At 41.7% G+C, this 9,867-nt stretch overlaps 2 long non-coding RNA genes across 2 annotated transcripts; both read right to left on the bottom strand.

Annotated features, from left to right (window-relative positions):
* Positions 1-2,702: 2,702 nt before the first annotated feature.
* LOC139075917 (uncharacterized) lies at positions 2,703-4,019 on the bottom strand. Its single transcript, XR_011526874.1, has 2 exons — positions 3,197-4,019; positions 2,703-2,957 (listed from the first exon to the last, which is right to left on the bottom strand). It is a non-coding gene; the product is annotated as an uncharacterized lncRNA (long non-coding RNA).
* Positions 4,020-7,534: 3,515 nt separating this feature from the next.
* LOC139075916 (uncharacterized) lies at positions 7,535-9,525 on the bottom strand. Its single transcript, XR_011526873.1, has 2 exons — positions 9,322-9,525; positions 7,535-7,744 (listed from the first exon to the last, which is right to left on the bottom strand). It is a non-coding gene; the product is annotated as an uncharacterized lncRNA (long non-coding RNA).
* Between the last annotated feature and the right edge of the window lie 342 nt (positions 9,526-9,867).

Below are 9,867 nucleotides of genomic sequence, written 5' to 3'. Positions count from 1 at the left end.
TGAACATATGCTTCCTACACCAACACGTGGAAATATTTGTCTATTTATTTATTATTTTAATGCAGCGATTGATCATGGTTGTTGAAGAGGATCATGAGTGTTTGAGGATTTCAGCGCATCTTTTATATACCCTGAGGGTCCACCTTCTGAAATCAATGAATGCCGCACGAGTCTATTCTTTCAGAACCGAGACCTTCAAAAAGAGGCACATAACTTCCCCAATTTCCTATGAAAGACATTATTCAAGTGTCCTCAAGTGACAGATGGTCTAATAATCTGTAAAAACGTGCTCCTTACACTCTGAGGTCAGCTCTGTTTTACTTAAGAGTTTTCACTCACACAAGTACCATCTGGAGCCCACGTCCTCTATCTTAAGCTTCAAATAAATCCTAATTTACCTCAGAAATGTTTGCCAAGAGTCTGCTTGCTAGAAAAATTACGAGTTTTTCCTCTTTGAGTCATGCTTTTGCAATAGATGACACCTAGTAGGTATTTAATTAATGACTGTCCATTGGGGTACGCTTTAGGATGCTACAAAAGGTACCTGTTGGGAACAAAGATCAGGGAACTTCAGCTAAAGTTCTTTTTTTTTTTTTGGTGGGGGTTGCAGGTCTAGCAAGATTACACAATTTTCTTTTAGCTGGAGCATCCTAATCCTAATTAAAGTTGCATGTGCTACATTAACATTCTGACTCAATGCTGCTAAAGTTTCTTTGCCAAACATCTTTTCAGCTCTCAGATTTGAAAGTCTGGGGCACATTTTGATCTGATGATGTATATATATAGAAGAAGAATGGATGGATGCTTGAAGATGAACTTCAGATCCTGAAGGGATCATGTGATATTGTGTTCCTTGAAAAGCCTGAGGAATGCTTTTGTTGGGTCTACCCCACGGCATGTTGGTGGCATGTTTGTGGCTAACACCTTGCAAAGGGGAAACAAGGTCTTGGTGCTCATGCTTTCCCTCTGGGACAAAAACCAAGGTGCATATAGGATTTCATGAATAATTCCAAGGTGTTATGCAAGCCCAGTTCTGGGTCCAATGCACTCTGGAAAATGGCTTAACAGTTTCAAGCTAAGCCACTGAGAAAAGGAAGGAAGTGAATCTAGCCACTCATTTTGTGCCAGCCATTTGACCCACACGTGCTCTGAGCACTGGTTTGCTTGCCAGGACTGGAAATGGACCACTCCTGTGCTTTCGCATCGACTTCCCTCTGAGAGCAGGAAAGCATCCCTTTCCTCCTTAAAGTGGACCCGGATGCAGAGTCAACTAGTTTTAAGTCTTTGTCAAGCTTGATGAATAGTCTTTTAAGTCAATTCCTGGTAGGAGGTGGGTCCTATGTATATAATTTTTTATTATTTTAGAAATAGGAACATGAGTAATTCCTAAGTTTTGGGCCAGGAAGAAAATCTGGAACTTTACCAGGTTTTTCTTTTTATCTTTTAGGAGAACAATTATGAAAGCTTTTTAATAAGTTTATTTAGAAAAACATCCATAATTCTATTATCTAACAATGTTTTTACCATTTTCATTTTTAAAAATCTAATCTTCTAAATAAATATTGTAAAAAATGAAAGTGGGATAATGGTGTATAAAATTTTGCCGAATGCATTTTCTTACTAAAAGCTTATGATCATTTTCCTATATACTTAATTTCTAAATATTTTCAAAAACTTGATATTCAAATGTCACCTAATAATCCACAGAATCCTCTTTGAGAAACACGGTATAAAATCAAACCAGGAAATATATCATGACAGTTAATAGGGAAGGCTGCGGTAAGAAAGACCTGAGTTTGAGTCCTTGTTCTCCCACTAACCAACTGAATTAGCATGAACAATACGTCATTAATGTCGTAACATTTATTGAGCACCTGCTATGTAACAGGCACTTTGCTAAGGCCTTACATATATGAATTTCACTTAATTCTAGAACCCCATATGGCTGGTACTATTATTATTCCTACTTTGCAGAAGATGATACAGAGGCTAAGGAATGTTTATTACTTAAGCTTACAAAGCGAATACATGAACTTGATCTGGCCTGTGTCCACTTCACCGGACCGGGTTCCCAGCTTCTCCTCTAGCTGTTGGAGATCTGGTCCCTCTGATCTAATGCCTGGCTACTTCTCACTCCCAGCCTTAGCACCACCTCCAACGCTCATCTCTCCTCTTCACTCTTCATGTCTCCCGCTAAATGCCACCTGCTCCAGGGTACCTTCCTGGTACCCCATTACACACCTTCTTGGCAGCCTACATTTTCATTTAGAGCACTTACGGGATTAATTCTTTTTGTAACTGTGGGTTCAGTACATATCCATCTCCCCTGCTAGATTGGGGCTCCAAGATGCCTTGACATCTGTATCCCACCCCACAGTGTGACTAATTGACTCATTACTGACACATCACTCTCAATTCTTTAACCATCAATATAGTCAGTTCCCATCAGCTCATTTCTAATCCTGTGGCTTTCAGAGTGACAAAGAGATAATGAAACTGCTAAGTTACATTGTAGGACTTTGAGTGAGTAACCTTGGGAAGGAAGGGGTTTTGAAAGCCTTTTCCATTCCGTGTTTCTTTTAGAACAGAAGCTTGAATCTGTACACACCATTTTTGCCAAGGAAGGATGTGGATGTCTGTGGAGGGAGTGCTATTGCATTCACACCACTTTTTCAGCAACATGAGGCTGTAAGCCTATAGAATTGTCACCAAATAAAAATTTTAATATGCCAGGTCTCAGCCACAGAGCTTCTCCTGCCATGGGGAGTCAGGATGGAGGAGTAGAATAAGTGACCGTAAAGTGTGTTGTTCTCAGGCTCACTGATTCCGCACACTTCCTTGTGCAAAGGGGCACCATTGCCTCAGTCTCCATGGCCAAATAAATAAAGGAAACGCTGCAGCAAAGCTTGTCTTGAAATTCACAGTACACATTAGCACTTTAGAGAAGCCGAGAGGTCCTGCAGAGAAAAAAAAAATCTATTTAACTTTGTTCAGTTCCTAAGTTTATTTGGCTGTGTTGAGCCACAGAATGCTGTCTTGGATTAGATTGCACCAAAAGCAGATCCCGAGATAAGGATTTAACTGCAAGAAGTCTTATTTGGGAGGTGAATTTATAGTAAGCACCAGGAGGGGAGAGGAGAAGTGAGATTGGAAAGGGAAGGCAGACAATCCAGGGTGAATTAATGAGCAGATTTACCTCTGTAGGCAACTGGGACTCAAGCTTGTTGGGGCCCGACGAAAAGAACACGTCTCAGAGTTGACCCGTCTCAGGAGTGAGGAAGCTGGGTATTTATCCACAAACTCTCATCAGTCATCAATTGAGGGCTGCTTCTGGGGTCACTAGCTCTCTGGCACTTCCAGCCTGCCCTGCATGGCATCCAGAGAATGACCTCAGGCAAAGAGTAGCAATGCTTGCAATAGCGCAATGTTCTTGTGCATAGGAACTGTGAGTGCCAAGGAGGATGGGACTTACAATGTGTGTCACACAGTTGTCTCCCGCTACCTTTTTATTTTTCATGCAGGGTACTGATTAATACCTGGCAGAAGTAGTACTTGAGGAACAAAATTTGGAAAACAGAACGCCTAAGACATTCAGACAGTTCAGTGAATTGCAAGAAGCTATCGTTTAGCTGGACACACAAAGCCAGTGCTGTTCTATAGCTGGTAAAATTCCAGAGGGAATTCCTGTAAATGCCACCAAATATCAAACATATAAATCTCAAGGCTCAGCAGAAATAGCCTTGGAAAATCATAACTTATGAGATGCTACATCAAAGCGCCTTCTAAGGATCCAAACTTAGAATCAGGTTCTAACTTGGTCTGTCTGTGAAAGAGAAAAGTCATCTTTCCCACAGCCAAGGGCACAAGGCATGGCATATTGTGTCCTATGGGTGGTAATGATGGGCTACATCCACAATAGGCTAGAGGTTGTCATATTGAGACATAGACACAAACAAAGACATAGGGATCCGAGGACCCCACTCTTATGAACATCTTACATTCTAGCAAAGTCAGACAATACAATATCAATAAACCAACAGAGGAAATAATGTAGGTGGTGGTGAGGGTTATGAAGACATCAAACAGGACAATGGGAGAAAGAGTGGCTGGGGGAGAATTACTTTGGGTTGACTGATCCAGAATGGCGTCTTTGAGGAGGTGAAATATGAGCTGACACCTCCTTGATTCAATGAACAGAAACAAGGGCATTTCAGGAGGAAGACAAAGCAAGTGCAAAGATCCTGAGATGGGAATAGATTGGAGTATTTGAGGACTCGAAAGAGGTACTTGGAGTACCATGAATGAGTGGTGGAGTGTGACTAGAAAAGGCTGACAAGGAATGCTGCAGCTGGAACTTGTCGGGTGAAGATTTGGTATATTTTCCTGTCCATTTCTTTGTCCTTGAGGAAATAGCCTCGAAAAACATCAGAGAACATTTCCTGAGTACCACATGATGCTCCCATGTTCCTAGATTTCTGAGAAACCTAAGGAAATTCATGGAGTTGTGTCTCCAGGCAGCCATCCTAATGGTCTCATCTGATTCTTCAGCACCTTCCACCAACATGTCAAGTGGCCTCACAAAATAAAACCAGTTCCTAAAAATTGAATGTCACCCTGCTCTTTAAAGGCTTTGTGCCCCAGTCCCAAAAATGCAATAATGTAAAGAAACAGGGCACAGTGTTGTAGGACCCAGTTCTTGTTGGAAGGACATCTGCTGAGTCTACACCATCTGATGTCACTGGGGGGGCCTCAATCCCGCCCCTCCAGGTGTCCTCCAGGGTGGCACCCTTCCGGATGCCATTCATTGACTCTAAAGGAAGGATTTCTAGTGGTGCAGCCACAAGGCTTGCGCAGTCCTGGCCACTGAGGATGATATTGGAGGGGCTGTCTCAGGAGGGTACTCAGTCTTGTATGGTAGGAGAAGGCTGATTCTTCACTCACCGGCAGGTGAGAGTCAGGTGACAAGAGGGAAGAAGAGGTCAGCTCTTGGCCTTTGGGGGCAGGGACATCACAGCAGAGGGCTCTGCCATTCAGTGGAGCATCATCTAGGAGCCTGGACAAATCTCAATTCTATTTCACAAGTGGTTATTGGGCGCCTGATGTATGCTGAGAAGTGTGTTCCTACAGTGTGAGTAAGGCACAGGCCCTGCTGCCCTCAAGGTGCTGTCTCGTAGCAGAAAGAAACACTGACCACTCCTGGTCATCCCAGGCGAATGAAATCAGTATCAAAAGGGACATTCAAACAGAGAACTTCAGGAGAGTGAGGGGAAGAGAAATGAATGAGCTCACTGGCTCTGTCTGGCTTGATGGCGGTTAATTGGGCCAACCAGGTGCATGCAGGACTATATATTTTTGTCACACTTGTGAGTTGGGCTTTGTTAAGCTGAGGAAGAGATGACAGTATGTAAGGTGACAGAGCACTATTGTCAAGAGACATGGGAAGTGAGCGGGACAGGAAAACAGCTCACGAAGAAATGAACAATAGCCTCTTGTCCCTCAGAATAATAACAGATCTGAGGGCTGGTGTTTGGACGTCCTCCCAGAGAGTTTTCTCTCTCTCATCCTCGCTACCTTTGCCTTTTGCTTCTACTGTTCCCTCTGCATCTGGGTCCTTCTCTCAGAATCTTGTTTTTAACATGCCCCTAGACAGACGCCCTGTTTGGGTGTGAAGATCAACGCTTACACTTACGCTTACCTTGGGCAGATGGTTCCACCTGTGTGCCTCAGTTTCCTCCTCTGTAATAGGTGGATGTTAATAGTACCTGCCTAATGCGGATTTTGCGAGGATTAAATGAGTTAACACACATAGACAGAACGGTGCTATTGGCATTGTTTGGCTAGGGTGATGATCTCTGGTCCCACTACCCATGGCCAGGGTAGCAGCCTCTCCTGGACAAACTGGCTACTTACCAGTGTCCATTTCCTTGGAAGGCAGCTAGGGACATTAGAAGCGTAAGGTCTCCTGGGTGCTAGGGACCTTTTCAGTTCCTTTCCTCTACATCACAGTATGTTTCAAAATAAATTTTAAAATTTTTAAATCTTATCACAAAGTAATATAGTTTCATTAAAATTATTTAGAAAAGAAACAGTCCAACAGAAAGCAAATGAGAATCACAGAGTAGAGGATGTGATTTTTATCTGCCTACATCCCCACCTTGGGGGAACCAGCTCTCGCAACTGCACAGTAATCCTGCTCAATCCATGTGGTTCGCATGGAGCTGACGCAGCCGCAGGCGTGGTTCAGTGGACCAGGCTGACTCTCCTCTGGGACTTCTGCTGGAGCTACAGAAAGATGCTTTTTTCTTCTGGGACCCAGGAGACATATGATTAATATGTTTGAAGCTTATGATGGTGAAAAATAGAGAAGATTCTAGCAGATTCTAGCTTTCTAGATGGAGAGAAAGAAGGGTGGGAAGTGAAAGATCCCCGGTGACAGTTTGAGGACCTGGATCCAGTGGTGCCTGAAAGTATATAACTTCTACATATGGGCCAAAAAGTTATATGAGCCAATATGCTTCTTATATTTTTTTCACTTAAACTAGTTTCAGCTGAGATTGTTACTTGTAAGTTAAATAGTTTTGACCAACCATCCAGAATTAACCATATTTCCATTTGTGTATATATCCTTCCAGTCTTTTTTTCCCTCCTTATTCTCTCTGCATAGTTTGTACAAAATGAAAATGGGCCTTAATCTACAAATTTAAATACTTTTTTCCTTCCTGATCCTGTTATAAAACTTACCATCTGTGATTAGCCTCCGAGTCTTTTTGAGAGAGGATAGAGGAACTTCTGCTGCCCCCAGCCCTGTTGCCCTTCTGCCCCCAGGAAGGTATTTCAGAGGGCAGGGGGCTATCCCATGACATCCACAAATTGGCAGTTCCTTCCCACGCTCAGTTCCATACCCCTGTGCTGGAGACCATCAGCTCTGATAGAGACTTTGGCCTTAGGTCAACTTGGACTCCTGCCTGGTCTTTCAAAGCTCTTTCCTTTTAAAGTCTCCAAACCCAGCATTTTCCATGATCATCTTACTGCCTCTTTTTTTTTTTAAGTGGAAAGAAATTCAAGGATGAGCATATTGTATATTAATGGTGGTCTAGAGACATGCAGCATTGGCAATAGTTTCAGGAATCCAAAAAGAGATGCACAGAATACGTTCCACTGCCAAATAACCATTTGGAGTATAATTGAAAATTGAAAATGCTGTAATAACATGAGAGGAATTATACCTGTGATTCCTAAGAAAATCTGAGGTGAAGTGGTCTTTGCTTTATAATTAGCAGGATGAGATAATATAAGTTCCAGAACATTTGCTGGCAATTATGGTGCTTGCTTGCCCTGCTTATAGCTCAAAAATAACAGCAAAGTTTGTTTTGCTAATCTCTCCCCTGGATTTGTGAATTATTTGTTTTTATTATCTTAAAGATAAACTGGAAAGAAAAATCCAAGGCAGGGGCAATTTTTATAAGACAGAACACTCAATTGTCTTTGGATGTGGATGCCACGCTTAATTTAATAAAAACCAAAGCAGACCATGTTGGAAGCTCTAATGGAGGAATGTGTTTATAATGAGGGAAGTGCCACAGGTCAGAAAACAAACATGGGCTTTGAAACCAAGGATGATGGTCCTACCCGCTCTTCCTTATTTTGTGGGGTGATTCTGAGGTAGTCACATCACCTTCCTGGATTCTGACTTCCCTCCTCTGCCTAGTGGTGGCCATCGTACCTGCTCTGCCCACCTCAGAGGCTGTGAAGAACAAAGGAGATAGCATGCTTTAGCCTATTTAGATTTTTTATAAATATAAAAAATTATAACATTATTATAATATTCAGGTAGTGTTCTCTAGAATTTATAGAGTGCTCCTACACTAACAGATGGTGTTATTGTTATAATTCCTAGCCATCTTCTCCACTTTATAGATCACTGATCCCAGCTGTTTGAGGAGTGAAAAGAGATTCAGTTTTCGAGTCAGACAGTTACGGATTTGAATCTCAGCTCTGGCTGTGGGACCTTAGGCAAGTTACTGACCTCTCTGGTCTTGGATACATCCTCTGTGCAATGGGAATGAGACCTAGCTGCCCGAAACCTTTCTGGGAGATATCAAATACACATACCTTTATTACAGTAAGCAATAATACTTAAATATTAGGATCCAATAGACTGATAGATGAGTGCACCAATGACAATGACATCATCATAGGTCTCATTTTTAGACCACTTTCTCTGCCTTGAGTGCCATTCCAAAACCTTCACATGTATTAACCCACAGACGCTCACAACAGTCTAAGAGGAAAAGGCTGTCATTCTCCCTTTATGGATGAGGAGACTGAGCCAAGTAGGGGTGAAGTATCTTGCCCAAGGCTATCCAGCTAAGAAGTGGCCCAGCCAGGATTTGGAGCAGGAAGTCTGGCCCCAGCGCCTGCCCCTGTAACCTTTATGCTGCATTGTCTCTCTAATTGCTCACACTCAGTGAGTGCTCACTCTGTGAGCATTGCTCTATTGCTCGTCTAAATCATTTACATTTATTAACTCAATACTTTCTGCAAACCTCCCTTAGACTTATTGTTTAGTTTAAAGAAAATGATGCCCAGTTAAGTTTAATTTTCAGACAAATGACAAATATTTTTTAATTCTAAGTATAACCCGTGCATTAATCGGGATGTACTTATACTAATACTGTTTACCTGAAATTTAAGTTAAAATTTAACTGAGCATCCTATATGTTATCTGGCAACCCTACCCTTAGATGAGGTGGGAACTAATCTAGTTCCAAGTACTGAGTGGACCTCAGAAAATAGTCACTCCTACCATTATTGTTATTTTCAGGTCATTTTGACATTTGTTTTCAATTGTTCCTCTAGCCCAACTGAAATCAGAAGCTATATGCCTGAAGAGAATAATAATTATGTATGTTCGTAAAACCTTAAAATAAGGGTGCCTCTCTAACTCTTTTACCAAAATTATCTAAATGGAACCTCAGGACAATCTTGTAAAGTAAATGTTATGTCCATTTAGTAATGAGAAAACTGAGTCTCAGAGCCATTAAATAATTTTCCCAAGGACACACAAATAAAAAACTGAGTGGGGCATCCCATTCTGGTCCCTAGGGTATGAAGTGATGATTTTATATATCAGGGTTTATAATGAAAAAATAGGTGGGAGTTTGGAGACTAGCCCCAATTTCTATTAATAGAAGGACACATGTGAAACTCAAGTCACAGTCACCTAGAGCAGTAAAACCAGTCAGCAGCAAAAGAAAAAGCAGAGGGAGAAAGCATCTTCAAAATCACTATTAAATTTCACAGTAGGATCATCACACATACTTCCTTTTTTCCTTGGCCTCAGTGATATTTCTGTGATGCCACATCCCTCAGTGATATGTCTGGGTCGTTTCCATTTATTGAGAAATTTCAACATGCCGGATACCTTGATAAGAACTTTACCATTCCAAAAAATAACCAAGAGGTAAAATTCCCATAGTATGTATGGGAAAACTGAGGCTCTGAAAATTAAGCACAAGGTTTAACTTCTAGCTAGAAAGTGATAAAGCTGAGCCTGCACCCCATCTTCTATTACTTCACAATCTATTCTTATGACAAATACATGGTACACGTGCTACCCTGCTCTCTTCCATGCTCATTGCAGGCATTACTAATCGATCATTGAGCTCCTTCCCCTTGAACTTGGAAATGACCACAGAATCCTTCTATATACACGTTACTCTGGGCAGCCACTACTGGTCAATAATCACTGATATTCAATGTCATATCTATTAGCTACCCCTGGATCACTTCTTTCTGCTGACTACTTTTATCTTAATGGTTGTGGTGAAAACAAGAGTCAACTCTGCATGCTGTGTGATGAATGCT

The sequence above is a fragment of the Equus przewalskii genome, chromosome 15, assembly GCF_037783145.1.
Source record: "Equus przewalskii isolate Varuska chromosome 15, EquPr2, whole genome shotgun sequence".
Taxonomy (NCBI): Eukaryota; Metazoa; Chordata; class Mammalia; order Perissodactyla; family Equidae; genus Equus; species Equus przewalskii.
Note: the sequence above shows the minus strand (reverse complement) of the source record. Positions and strands in the feature narration are given on the sequence as shown.